This window comes from Gossypium hirsutum, chromosome D08 (genome assembly GCF_007990345.1).
Source record: "Gossypium hirsutum isolate 1008001.06 chromosome D08, Gossypium_hirsutum_v2.1, whole genome shotgun sequence".
NCBI lineage: Eukaryota > Viridiplantae > Streptophyta > Magnoliopsida > Malvales > Malvaceae > Gossypium > Gossypium hirsutum.
In genome coordinates this window covers 53,847,110-53,862,659 of record NC_053444.1, presented here as the reverse complement: position 1 = coordinate 53,862,659, position 15,550 = coordinate 53,847,110, and the positions used below count along the sequence as shown (strand labels likewise).

General features: G+C 34.8%; 1 long non-coding RNA gene across 1 annotated transcript; it reads left to right on the top strand.

Moving 5' to 3' along the window:
• Positions 1 to 3,587: 3,587 nt before the first annotated feature.
• Positions 3,588 to 6,065, top strand: LOC121219858 (uncharacterized). Its single transcript, XR_005916862.1, has 4 exons — positions 3,588 to 3,886; positions 4,187 to 4,515; positions 4,610 to 4,653; positions 5,812 to 6,065. It is a non-coding gene; the product is annotated as an uncharacterized lncRNA (long non-coding RNA).
• The last annotated feature ends 9,485 nt before the right edge of the window (positions 6,066 to 15,550 follow it).

The following is a 15,550-nucleotide window of genomic DNA, read 5'->3' as shown; positions in this document are numbered from 1 at the left end:
TATTCTTTTCTTCATTTCCTCAATCTTGCTCTAGCTTGCTTTCAACTTTATTGTAGAATTTCGATGTTGATACTGACGAAGAGATCTTTCCAACTCGGTCACCTATCTTTTAATTCACCTTTTTCTCTTTGGCTATCTAACAAACTCTTTTCTAAAGCCTCGTTTCGCATCTGCATCTCTTGGAATTTTTGTTCCCATCTATCGGGTTTGTTATTTTCTTCTCAATTTTCTTCACGCCACTGTTCTGAAGTTTTTCCCAGCCCGGCAGTTCTAATTGATAAACTCAACTTTTTATAATCTTTCTTTAGACTACCCAACTCCTCTTTCGAAATGTCGTCTCTCTTTAGTGTGGCTACAATCTCCTTTAGTGGCGAATAATTTTCAGAGAAAACCCGATACGAAACCCTATCAACCTTCCAAAAGTGACTGTGAAACCACGCGAGTAGGAGCTGTACACATCCAATGAATCTACCCTCTCCCACTTTTCGGCATGCACTGAATGACCTGAAGGTTTCTGTCAAAATTGCCAGAATTGGTGTAACCCTCTTATCAAGTCTGTCAAATAAATCAGTGACTGCTTCATCAACATGTCCCAATACTTTGGGGAAGACAACTAAGCCATATATACTCAAAGCAAAGACGTCTAACCTCTTCCTCACATCTGGGTGTGTTAGAATTAAATCTTTCAAAATCTTCCAAGGAATGCACTTGCTATCCCCTTTGTGCTTAATCCGTGCGGCAACTCACTGCTCACTCATACCCATTATATTCATCAGCTTCTTCGAAAAGGTTGGCAGATTTACAGCTCTCGAGTAGACTTTATCTACTTGAAACTTTGAACATCAAAGTAAAGCCACATATTCTTCTATCGTAGGCACTAAATCGACCTTTCCAAATGTGAAGCAACTGTAAGCAAGATTCCAAAACTGGGCGAGGGCTCGAAACAGGTGTTTGTCTACCTTCACATAAAGTAAATAAGGTAAATCCCCATAATTATTATAAAATAGCTGTCTAACCTCGTCATTCCACTGATCCCAGATTTCCTTGAATTCTTACAAATTGTTTTGAGTTACACTGATGCACGTAAAGTCCCATAATTCCGATACATATCCATAACCCAAACTATCGCCTTTCTCTCGCTGCATTGTTTCAGACCAAGTCCGGACAGTCGCATTATCCTCCACTTTATCAAGAAACCCTTTTTCCATGATAAGCTTTCTATCTAGCAACTGCATATGAACCGACACCTTTTATAATGAAATGAAATGCCATGTCATGCAATCAAAATAAAACACAAAAAAAAGTTAGTATCATATATAAACATTGAATATAATCAAGAAATAGTAAAACACCTGTTCGGATATCTATTAGGGTTTAGTGTAGCTCTACCTAAGGTGGATTCCTAAGGTTCATTATATGAAGTTCGGCTTCTAGGGCAAAGGTACCTGAACCAGTAGATTCCTCGATCTTCACCCATTATAGGCTCATATAGATCAAGTTCGGTTCAAGGGAATACATTTTCCCTATGACTATACAGAGATGAAAACCTCACGAAGGCATAGGTACAGATGTATTCGAAAAGCAATCCACTATCCTATACGGAGGTGAAAACCTCATGAAGGAATAATTTCTCACTCCCACTTAGAAGGGTAAAATCATTCAACTTATGTAATGCATAATGCAAACAATACTTAGATCAATTAAGCAAGAAAATAGTGAATGAAAAATGATCTTTAAAACAAATTTCATTTTTTTGACCATAAGACAAAAATTAATCACCTTTGTGGCTCCACTCTCAAAATAAGTCCCCAGCGGAGTCGCCAAACTGTTGAAACCATTCTTATTTTGAAAAAAAAATTAGTTGTCGATGAAAATTGGAGTCGCCACCAATATTTTATTAAGGTGTGATTGGATCACCTAAAAAAACAACTTTGGTCTACGAGTTTTAGAAAAATGGGTTCGAGAGTCAGTTACGTACGAGGAAGGATTAGCACTCTCGTAACGCCCAAAAATTGGTACCAAGTTGATTAATTAGTGTCTTAATGTCGAGAGTTGATATATACGATCCTTAGTTAAATTAAGTTATTCGTTAAGACTTTCTCATTTCGAAAAAAGAAAAATGTCACGCCTAATGCGTTAGGGCACGATATTTTATTTCTTCAAAAAACGAGTTTGTCCCAAAAGACTTGTGTTATAAAATTTAAAAGAATATCCAATTGTTTAAAATTTATGAAGAAATCGCAGCCCAATACATTGGAGCACAATTTCTCAAAATCCCAAACATTGAATATTTCCTTTATTAATTTTTAGAAAAAAAATCTTTATCTTGAGAAATCAACAAGTCACATCCAATGCATTAGGACACAACATATTGAATTCCTAACGACAAGCTTTTTATTTTTTTTGTTTAAAAAAACATTCTCGATAATTAAATTCAACGAAAAAATTGGAACCCAATACGTTAGGGCTCAATCTTTTCGAAGAGTCTAAATTTGAGTATTGCCTTTATTTTCGAAATTTTCTATTTTAAAAATTCGAGTAAAAAAATGATATAATGTTTCATTGGATGTATGTATAAATGTCGCTTTAACAAATAACAACAATATACACAACCATGGTATAGAAATAATATAAACATAAATAAGGAAAAAATAAACAATGACATGCAAAGTATCAAATAAATGAGCAAAATAAAAAAAATATTCTTTTAAAATATAAATGAAAACATAAATCAATAAACAAATGAAGAAAATATACAAAAAATATAAAGAATAAAAGGTACATAATATATATATATTAAAATTATGAAGAATAAAAAAAACATATGATTTACATATAAAATTTTGGATTATAAAATTTATATAAACAAAAGACATAAAGCATTTATGAAAATAAAGAAAAACATATATAAACATATATAAATTATAAAATATGTGTTAAAAATATAAGTATGTATTTAACCATTTTCGAAAATAAAAAACCATAGATATATACATATATATAAATATAAAAAATATTCATTAGAAAAAATATATAAATATATTTGCATGTACATATATAAAAAATAAATATATACATATATATAAATTATAAAAAATTACATATATATAAAAAATAATAATTACATTATTGAAATTAATTAATTTTAAAAAAATAAAAATAAAAAATTCTAAATTGAACTGTAGATAAAAAATCTGGGGCAAATTCGCAAATTAGTGAGATCTAGAGGACTATATTGAACACGCCAATAATGCAAAGGGGCTGGAAAGGAAATTTTCCCTTCTCCTCTCAACGGCGCATTTCAAATCGGATCAAATTGAAAACAAAAATAAAGTGACGAGGTGAATTTTAAAAATAAAATAAACCAAATTGTAAAAACATTAAAAGGCAGATGGGCTAAATGCGCAATTTACCCCTCCGCATAAAAACACGCGGATCCTAGGCTGGGTCGGGTCGGTTTCGGGTCAATCTCCCTAAAACGACGCCGTTTTGGACGTATGGGGCCTCTCCAAAACGGCATCGTTTTGGTATCCTATATAAGCCCCTAACTTTCCAAAAAAATTCATATTAAGCTATTTAAAAAAAAACAAATCCTTTAAAAAAAAAGCTCCCCCCCAGTTCGTCCGGCCAGGGGACCGGGCATCGGCTGGTCGTCGGTCACCGTGCCGGCAGCCGATCTCCGGTAACGGCACCGCCGTCTGCGGTGGCCGAAAAAGGGAAAAATCCCCTACTTGGCCTTTTAGACCCCCTAAGCCCAACTCTGGGTTCAAATCCTTCAAAATACTGCCAAAGAAGCCCCAAATCTCGAGAAACCTTTCGGTTTCCGGCCGTCTATCCTTAGGGACGACTACCTTGGCCATCCACGGCGATCTGGGCACCACTAAAGGTTGTTTCTTTCCTCTTTTACTTCGTTTTATTCGTTTGTAAAAAAATAATAAATATAAAAGTAGAAGAAATAAATAAAAATTGTAAGTATCAACCTTTTTTGATCGATTTTGCTCTCCGCATTGAACTCTCGGTTTTGCTGTGAAAATAATAGCCTTTTTTTATTGATTTTCCACCCCCTTTTACAGTATCTTCATGGCTTTTTTATAGCGCTAATGAAACAATATAAAGAAGAAACAAATCTGTTTTTATTTGATTTGCGAATCTTTGATTCTCTTACCATATTCTGTTTGCTGTGCAGGTGAAGATTTCGACCAGTGCGAGGCGGCGCGGATGCTTACCCTAGACACCCTAGGGTTTTCTGAATCTGTTTTGGGCCGCATGTGTAATTAGGCCATTATTGGGCCATGTATTTTGGGCCGACTATTTATCTTATTAATTGGGCCATATAGGCCTATTTGTAATTCGGGCCTTTAGACCTGGGCAAAATCGGGCATTTACTATAAGCATGGAAGAATATCAGGAGTAGCCATCCGGATTTACCTTTTAGAGAGATCTCGTGTTTGCCAAGTTTCTGACTTGGAACGCAACTATCACTGTTTTTATCTTCTTTGTGCTGCGCCGCCAGAGGTATTTTTGTTGGTTTCTTATGAGATCATCTAACTAATTGTGAATACTAGCCATATTATTTTTCCAGTGAGGTTTAAGTTTCCATTGTGAACAGGAAATTGAAAAGTACAAATTGGGAAAATCCCAATGCTATCACCGGTGAGCTTTTTCTCTTCTACACCCATTTTTTCTTCTTTTCTGTGGCATTGGAGTTACTTTTATTCAACCTTTATATTTTTCATCTTTTTTCAACCGAGATGAGATATATAATCATCCAGGCAACTTTGAACGGTGAACCCAATTGTCTCGTAACTTGTTTTTTATTATCCATTTTGTTTCTTATTTTGACTATTTTATATATATGGATAATAGTGTGTACAAGTAGTGTTCTGGTCAGAGTTAAAATGAATTAAAAAAAGAAGTTTCAAGTGCTAGGGATGGTAATCGAGTAATGAGATTGACTAGAGAAGTGTTGTTGCATATCCTTAAATTTATCTGCAATGCTTACTGAATCTTGTAAAGATACATGGTGAGAAGAATCTGCTTGTATGTCTGGTATCTGTTATGCCTACTCTAAGAGGTAGAATGAGTTGGTTCGTGCTTCATTGTAATGGAATTTAAGATATGAGATGCAGCTTTGAAAGGTGCATAAATTTTGCACAAAATAACATTAATGATTCAGATTGAATGCTAAAGCTATTGGTGACATAATATTTGTTGAACTTCCAATCTAAAAGGACTGTTTGTTTTTTACCAGAGATTGTTTATGAATAGAAGATGATAGAATTGTATCACTTTCATTGCCACTTACTAATTTTTTTTATCAAACTATGACTGTAAAAAAAGTTTATGTTGCACAATTTGAGTTAGCTCAATTTCTGAATAAATCAATCGACATTCTAAATCATTTTTAGTGGACTACTCTTTTTCACTTATAGTATGGATTTGTTTTGAGTAATTTCATTAGAATTTTCCTTCTTAACTTGTTGTATCATATATTCATATCAATTTGTGGATTGTTTCATGATGGTTTATCCATTTTATGCATTCAAATTTACCTATTTCTCTCGTGAGGCAGTTTTAGTGAGGAAGTAGGTGAATGATTTGGTCCTATGCCTTCTTCTAACTGCACACTTTTCCTTTCTTTTTAAGTATTTTAACTTGAAGCGCAACATGAGTGATGTGTAGATAAAGTAAAAGGGCTGGTGAGCAAAAAAAAGTAGGAATTGCATATGGTGTTAAAAAGTAAAAACAAATTCAGACAGATGTGTTGTTTAATTGGTACTGCACTTAATAACCTGTCCTTTTTCCTATAAGATGGCATTTACTGGAGGCCATGATTGGGAGAGGTGTGGTGAGACTACAGTCGAGGCATAAGATGAAGTGTGGTCGACAAGATGTATGGAATACAAAAATATTAATAGGGCATATGAGAATATTATTGATCCAGAAGATGTGCATGGAGAAAGTGATGATGGTGATGGCGAATCAAACAATTCAAGTGATTTTGAAATGAAATTAACAAGAGATGCTATAACTTCTAGTTTAATGAATTCACTTTAAATTGTAAATGCTAATGTAAATTTTTTTATGATGTATTTGGTATATAAATATTTCCCCTTTTTGAAACTTTAATTCAAATGCATGTAATATTTCAATTTGTTAGGTTTATGTTTTCTATGTTATGTTAATATCTAATATGAGTTAGATATTCAAATTACATTTTAAAATAAAATACTACAAAGGTGTTAAAATCATTAATTAAAAATAAAAATAAAACATTTTTTTAAAATAATACAACTGTGTTAATATCTAATTAAATTTTATAAATAATTAATATTAATTACTTAGAAATATTTAAAATTATTATTTCATATATTAAAATATTAACAATAAGTTACAATAAATTATTTTTATATTATTGCTAAAATATCATAATATTAACTAATTTAAACATTATTTAAATGCATATTTATTACTTTATAATACCATGTGTAAAATGGACATTTTATTTCTCAAAAGAACTTTTTGGCAACAATGCTGAACACTCAAATCTTAAACCAAACTTTTCAAAAGTACTTCTCAAAAGTACTTTTTAAAAACACTTTGCAAAAGAACGCTAAATTAGCCCTTAATTAGAGTTTCAATATACTTGATAGTTTTATTTGGATATAATTAGCTAGCCTATATAAAAACCTTTTTATTGTTCATTAGAAACACATTTGTTTTACATTAATAAAATTTTCAACTTTGGGAGTTAGTTTTCTTTTTTCTTTTTGCAAGATTGCTTTCTTGTGATTTTTAGAAGCAATTTTCTTCTCGATTTTCTTCAAGGAGTCGTGAGAATTCATTCTTCATCCTTTAATTTTCCAAGGATTATTTCTTGTAGGGTTGATTAGAGCCACTAATTGAGTTTGTTGGGGTTTATATCTCAAAGGGTTCAATTGGATACTTATTTATCTATCCATCATATCCATCGGTTTATTCGATACATCTTCCACTTTTTTTTATTCTATCATTTTGTAATAGTCCGCCCAGTGCAGACTGTATCGATATGTTGTTTGGTGTATAGTTGAGTAAGTTAGGGTAGAAGAAAATGGTGAATTATCCGTTAAGTTTCTAGGTAGCATATTGCGTAGATTCGACGGTATGCCCAATTGAGGGACGTTTTGTTGGAATTCACCATTTGGCGAACTCTAGGGTTTGGCGGACTCTTTTGTGTGACAATCCGCCATCCCCAAATACTTGGGGCAAACTCGTTAGTTCGCGGATGGGTAGACTTATTTTCTGTGTTTTTAGCATGAAAACGATGGCTCGATAAGTATCGATAGAGTTTAATTGAGACCTAGTTGGAATTGAAGTAGAATACCGTAGATGACAACATGATGTGTTTAGGTAGCTGAATGACTTGTTTAATTGGCTTGTTTTAGTGTACAAACGACATTTTACTACTCACTAAACCGGTTAGTAGTAGTAGTAGTAGTTAAGTTTGGTAAACGTTTAAGCAAGTCTACTCTCAAGTTTCAAGGGCTATAGTAGGATTTTCTAACCCTCCTATTAAGCTTTGCCCCCACTATTTGTGCTATATAAGGATGTCGATAGTCGACATGTTTCACCTTTGTTTTTCTTTGCGTTCTTCTCTAAGTCTCTAGAAAATTTTAAGGTATCTTTGATAGAGAAGACAAGGAATGTTTCCAATAGTTAGACAAAACACCTTTTTTAAGTATCAGCTTACTGGTAATTTCTGGAAAGCCCTTAGGTTGTTGTTAAAGGGATTTACATTTTTGCATTAGTGCATGTATAATTAAAATAGATAAATAGTCTAATGGTTATAAATGTTTCATATTTAGCTCAAGAAGCTAATGAAGGTCCAAGTAATCGAGGCAAATGACCAGTAGAGTAGATTTTGTTATGAAGTTTGCTGGTGAGTTCCTTCTTACTTTCTTTGAGTTATGAAACTTTCATGGTATGTGGGTTGTGTACGGTAAGTTGCTTTTACTATAATTTTACTGTAAATGAGTCAATGTGTTGCATCTAGACGTGTGCATAATAACTAGTGAAGTGTGTGTGAGTATGGCCATTGTCAACGTAAAAATGTCTTCCTTGATGCACAAGCCTAGTATTAGACAATTTATGATATGTGAAAATTATGGAAATGAGATCTATATGTGATGCCTCTGATAGGAGAACTGTATTACAAACCGGATTGGCAGATCATGGCTCGATCTTGAGAGAGAACACATGTTCGACTTAACAAGGATATGAATATGAAAATAAATATGGCGGATATGTGATTCTGATTTATGAGATATGGGTCTGAGGTTGGCACAAGAATGGGTCGTTGATAACCATACATGGTTAATTGAGATGTCTATAAGTGGAGAATGCATCTGCCAGAGTCTTGTATGTGTTATGATTAAAATTGGCGAAGTTTTATTGCCAATGAACTATAGATGACAATTACCGTATTATATTTGTATGATAGAGTCCCGCAAAAAAGTCTATTATTCTTTTCTTACGAGTATTGATGCTTGTTGATTATTGAAGTTCTTGTAAAACTAATTGTTTCTTTTTTTAGAACTCAATAAGTTCAATTGAAATTATTTCGTTACTTTTCATCCTCATGCATTTTGATAGTAGAAGAAGAATCTGTCGAAGGGGACTACTCTAGAGTTACGGTTGCGGATGAGCCACTTGTTTGTTTTTGTATCATGCATGACTATGTGGTGGGTGGCATATACATATGTGTTAGAAAAATCAAGTAATTTTAAAATCCTTCTCTTGTGCGATACCCTATTGAAAACCTGCTATCTTTTTTATAATTTCGGTTAAAGGTGCAACAATATTTTTTGAGTTCATATCGTACAACTACAGTTTCCTCTCTCAATTATCAGTTAGGGCCCTCAAGTTGCATTAGTCAGTCTATATAGGTGGCTCGCAGACTCCTAAGACTTCTCTTAGTCTTTAAGGGGTGAAATTCTGAGGTAAGTTGAAGGAGAGACTATAAAGGCCCTTAAGATTGTCATTTAAGACACCACAGTAGCTGTGAAGAGACCCTAATGAGGCTTGCAAACTCCTCGGGCTTATTAGAGGAAATGACTATTGATGCTTGAGGTATCTCATGAGGACAAGCCCAAGATGTGCGAGGGAGGCAAATGTAGTTGTAAGATATGGACTCCTTGGACTCTTGTTGGTCTTAAATATTTATAACTTCGAGATTAGTCAAAGAAGGGATAGTAGAAACCTTGAGAAGTCGACGTGCTAAGTACTTATGGGGCTATGGAGCTTAAGGGGACCAACAGACTACTTTAACTCTACTGGGTTGAAGAGACCTAAACTAACTAAGCACACTTCTAACCATTTCCATAAGAATACGATTACACCTTTTAGGAACATTTTTTTATTGCGTCAGACCTGACATTTTTTGTTAAGCTCGAATGTGACACTTTTTTTAGGAATCTAAGAAATAAGATAGGATTTTGTCTTGACTCATCATTTCTACCATAGTACTTATCACATGAATTTGATCTCATACTTTTGACTTTTCTATTTAATTGTCTCTCTACTTTTGTAATGTAACTTCAAGGATGTCAACAATATGAGATTTTTCATCTATCATGTGTGCGTAACCATAACAAGATAGATCATTTATGAATGTGATAAAGTTTTTTTCTCTAACTAAATAAGGAGTTAAAAATGATTCACAAATTTTTGCATGTATATTAGTATATCTTAGGATACTGTTAGTTGGTTAGGGGATTGTTAATACTGTTGTTTAGTTTGTTAGTGAGCAGTTAGTCATTAAGGCTATATATTGGCTTCTTTGTAAGTTCAGAAGACAGATTGGAAAATATAAAATTCTTCTTTCTTACCTTATTCTTTCATAGTATCTTTCGTTGGTTGCTCCTGTGGCTATGGCTTCTGCTGATTTTGGAGATCTGATTCCTATTGTTTTTACTGGTGATCGAGTCACCAACGCGTTTCCTCGGCATGAGGTCGTTAAGCTTGATGACGGTATTTATTTGCAATGGCACAAACAAGTCAAGTTAATTGCTGATCGATATGGTCTTACTGGTTTCTTGGATAGTACCTTGCCTTCGCCGTCGCGGTTTGTTCAATTGCCTGATGGTTCACGTGCTCCGAATCCTGCTGCTTTGGTGTTCACGCAGCAAGATCGTCTCCTTACTTCATGGCTTTTGTCCACGATAAGCTCGTCGCATCAATCTTCTATTACCGATGCCTCCACAGCATGCGATGTATGGGCTACAGCAACTCATTTGTTTGCTGCCAATACTGGAGCGAAGCAGTCTCGTATTCGTCATGAATTATATTCCTTAAAAAAATGAAGTCTGTCAGTTAAGGCTTATGTTGCTCGTATTAAAGAGCTTTGTGCGGTTTTGGAGACTTCTGGCTCCGCATCACAGAAGAAGAGAAGATCAAAGTGTTGTTTGCGGGTTTACCATCGGAGTTTGAAGCCGTTATTTCTTCAGCCCGATTGGCGACTGGCGTTATCTCTTTTCAGCGCTTTATTGACGCTCTTGTGGATTGTGAGGCTCGTTAGGCGCGACTTTTTCAGGATGCTGTTTTGGTTGCGAATGTTGTTAAAAATTTTCTGTTTGATGAGGGAGACGTTCGTGGTGGCGGTTGTGTGTTCAATCGTGGCCGTGGTCGGAGTTTTCAGTCTCGAGTTCAATGCCAGATTTGTAGTAGATTTGGTCATATTGCGCAAAGGTGTTACTATCGTTACCATTATGACTCAAATGAAGTGTCAACGGTACCTTCGTCTTCTTCTCAAGAGGCTCCATCGTCGATGCTTGGTGGTTATGGCGAAGGGCAAGCTCATCGTCAACAGAAAAATTTAAGGGTGAGTTTTGGTCAAAATTATTTTGGGGCTCAGAATAATGGTATAAATGCTGGTCAAAATTCTCGTGGTTATGCTTCATGTGGGCCGATTATGTATGATAGTCAACATGGGGATCCGGGTTTCGGTCGTTCTTGGGCTGGTGAATTCAGGCTTGGTTTTAATGATGATGGTCCTAACACTTCAATGTGGCAGTATGAACAGTTTACACATGGGCCCATTGATGTTGGTGTTGGGCATAGGCCGAATGAAGATTATGTTGGTATTGGGCATAGGCCGGACGAAAATTCTGGGCCGAATGTTAATTTTGCTAATCCTGAACCTGGTTTGTATAGGTCGCTGAGTGTGGCTCGAGTATACGCCCTACTGGCCCAGTTGGTGGTAGTCCGATTTTAAGGTAAACTAAACCACGCGCTCGGGTGTATGATGGATCCGATCCATGTATTGGTCTTCCTCAGTTAGGTGACTTACACGCCTCTAATTTTTCTGATTCTCCTGTTCATACTATTCCAACCGGGTCTAATGCTGGTGATGGTCGTGTTGGTACCACTTCTTGGTACCCTGATTCTGGGGCGAGTAATCATGTCTGTCGTGATGTTTCTGCCCTATGTGATGTCACGCCGTATTCAGGTATGTCATTTCTTTAATGGGTGATGGCTCTCATACACAGATTTTCTCAATCGGTAATGCTATTATTTCAACTCCGTCCAAGTCATTACACTTGTCAAATGTTCTATGTATGCCAAGTATAAGGAAAAATATTTTATCAGTTTCACAATTTGCTCATGATAATGATGTTTTCTTTAAGTTTCATTCTACACATTGTGTTTTAAAGGATGTCGTAACCCGAGAGACATTGCTAACGGGTTGCATTCGTGATGGGCTATATCAATTTTCTGTACTAGATGTGTCGTCTTCATCTAATGATGTTTTGTTTGCTGCTTATTCTCAAATTCAACCTAAAGTTCCAGATTTTCCGGTATTTACTTTATGGCATAATCGTCTAGGCCACCCGTCTGCTTCTGTGGTTAGGACTGTTCTTCAAAAATGTAATGTTGTTTCAAATAAATATAATTTTGATGGTATTTGTTCGGCATGTCAGCAAGGAAGATCACATAAGTTGTTTTTTCCAGATTCGACCACTAATTATTTTCCGTTTGAATTGATTGTTTCTGATGTTTGGGGACCTGGGTCTGTTGCATGTGATGATAAGCGGTATTATGTTTCGTTTATTGACATGTGTACTAGATTCACCTGGATTTATCTTTTACGATAGAAATCTCAAGTTGTGGAATGTTTTCTTCAGTTTCATCAGTTTGTCAAGACTCAATTTGGCAAATCGATTAAGCAATTTCAGAGTGATTCTGGTGGTGAATATCGGAGTCTTACATCTATCTTACAGTCTCAAGGTATTGTTTATCGATTAACTTGTCCGTACACGTCTGAACAAAATAGTGTTGCCGAACGTAAACATAGACACATTGTTGAGATGGGTATTACGTTGTTAGCTCAAGCACATATGCCTATGGACTATTGGGGATATGTCGTTTGTTGTGCTGTACATCTTATAAATTAACTTCCTACTACTGTTCTACAAGGGCGTACTTCGTTTCAAGCTCTTTATGAAAATGATCCTACTTATGATCATCTTTAGGTGTTCAGTTGTTTCATCTTCGTCTACCAGTTCAACTAATGCAAATCCTATTCGTAATACTCATTCAATGATTACTCGGGCCAAGGCTGGTGTTTTTAAACTTAAAGTCTTAACTGCTGAAGCTCTAGAACCTTTTAAGATTGAAGAAGCTATGACTACTGCTGAATGGAAAGCCCAAGCACAAGATGAGTATGATGCTCTTATTCGTAATTCCACATGAGAATTGGTTCCAGCTCCGTCTGATCGTAAAGTTATTGGATATAAGTGGTTGTTCAAGACTAAAAAGAATTCTGATAGTACTATTGCCCGTTGGAAGGCTCGGTTGGTTGCGAAAGGTTGTTCTCAGGTTTCGGGGTGTAATTTTAAGGAGACGTTTAGTCTTGTGGTTAAATCGGCTTCTATCAGAGTTATTTTGTCTCTTGTTATTTCCAGGGGCTGGTCGCTTCGGCAAGTGGATGTTAACAATGCTTTTCTAAACGGTGATCTTGACTCTGAAGTTTTTATGCAACAACCTCCAGGTTATGTTCGCTATGACACAAATGGTAAACCTTTGGTTTGTCGCCTAAAGAAAGCGTTATATGGGCTTCGTCAGGCTCCCCGTGCCTGGTTTGAGAAGTTAAAGCCCTTTCTTATCTCTCTAGGATTTGTTGTCTCGAAGTCTGATGCTTCATTGTTTGTTAGAGTCAAGCTAGATTCGACGCTCTATGTTCTTGTATATGTTGATGATATTATTGTTACTGGGAGTGTGGCTTCTGTTATTGAGTGGTTTGTTCAGCTATTGAACAAAGAGTTCTCACTCAAGGACATGGGCGAGCTTCATTATTTCCTTGGCATTGAGGTTGTTCGTTCGTCGTCAGGATGTCTTCATTTATGTCAGAAAAAAATATATTCGAGATATTCTTGTTCGCTGTTCAATGGAAAATGCGAAGAGTGTTCATACACCGATGATTAGTTCATCTGTTATGCCTAAGTCTGATAGCAATCGTTTGGAGGATCCAACTGAATATAGGAGTCTTGCTGGTGCGCTACAGTATGTTACTCTTACTAGACCTAATGTTACACATGCTGTAAATCGAATATGTCAATTTATGCATAGTCCCACTACTGTTCATATGACAGCCTTGAAGCGTGTGTTGCGATATTTAGCAGGCACTCTGAATTTTGGGCTTGTTTTTCGTCCGACAACCAATCTATCGTTAGTTGGGTGTGCTGACGCGAACTGGGGATTGGATTTTGTTAATCGGCGATCAACTTCTGGGTTCTGTGTTTATTTTGGACACACTCCGGTGTCTTGGTGCACAAAGAAACAACAAGTGGTGGCTAGGTCTATTGCGGAGGCCGAATATAGGAGTCTTGCTGCGGTTACGAGTGAGGTTAAGTGGTTATTGTCGTTACTTCAAGAATTACAAGTTGAGTAGGTTGATACGCCAAATATTTGGTCTGATAGTTCTGGTGTTGCTGTGGTTGCTGCTAATTTTGTTCTACATTCAAAATTCAAGCATGTTGAATTAGATTTGTTCTTTGTTCGTGAGAAGGTTGCTAGTGGTTCTATTGTGGTTGGTGAAGTTCCAGCATGTGATCAAGTTGCTGATATTCTTACTAAACCTCTGTCTGTTTCAGGGTTTACTCGCTTTCGAAGGTTTCTTCAGGTTTTGCTTGTTGAGGAGATGGATGCATATTAATATATCTTAGGATACTGTTAGTTGGTTGGGGGATTGTTAATACTATTGTTTAGTTTGTTAGTGAGCAGTTATAAAATTCTTCTTTCTTACCTTATTCTTTCAATGTATAATTCCAAGGAGTTCATTACTTTTTGTGACATCTTTCTTTGTATGTTTGATTTGCTTTCATTTAATGCAATCCAAAAATAGTTAAAAATAAATGACGTCTAGATTATGAGAAATTTCGTCCTTACCAATTTTTCAATTCTCTTTGGAGATGTGCTTCAACTTTATGTGCCATAAGAATGAAGAATGTTCATTAATAAGGCCCACGTTTTAAACCAATATTTGAATGCAATGTCAATAAAAGCTTGTGCAAATCATAGTTCAAAATTTTTTTATACAAGTCACCATATGAAGCACCAAAACCAACTATTATCGAATTCAAATATCCCATAATTAAAATTTTATATTAAAATTAGATTAATTACTAGGGAAGTAATTACACTCTCTTATAATTACAATTATAAAGAATTGTAATTCTCTAAACGTGTTTGATTGACAGAGTGTAATTATATCTTAATTCTCTATATCATGCTTGGTAGTACAAATTGTAATTACACAGGTATATAATTTATATTTTTTAAAAAATATTAATTACTATAAAAATTATTAGTATGATAAAAATAATTCTGAACAAGTAATAGAGATTAAAATCAAATAATCATATGTATTATGTTTTCCTAAAAAAGTATATGATAATACGATTACTAATAAAAATAGTAAGAAAAATAAACATCATATGCAATTTTATCTAATTGTTCTAGTGCATATTTGTTGGGTCATTCCATCTTTAATATTTAACATATACTTCTTATCATCATATGCTAGTCCTTGATTGAGTTCATCATCATCTGAATTTGAATCGGCATCATGAAGATTATCAAGATCTCCTTTTTTCCATGTACTCTTTAAAGTATATGGATCATCTCAATTCTAACTATGATTGAAGTTATAAAATATGTAACATGCTAGTACGATCCACCTTGTTTTTTTATGCTATACTAAGGTGATGCTGTTAATATATGACATATTTTTTAGAACAACAAATGTCTTCTCAACCACATCTCGAAGCCTTGAATGTTTCAAATTAAAGAGTCCACGAGCTACTATAGTGCATGTGTCTAGCTTCATTCTTTCAAATGGTATCATATCTGCAATATGGTGTAAGAAAATTTGTTCTATCTGCATAATTAATATTAACATTATAATATTTGAGTTCATAATTTAAATAGTCTGTAACTTTAATTATAAAAACTTATATAAACTTAATTTGAAGAAAGACTTATACTAAGTTATATCCCTTTTATATAATATGTA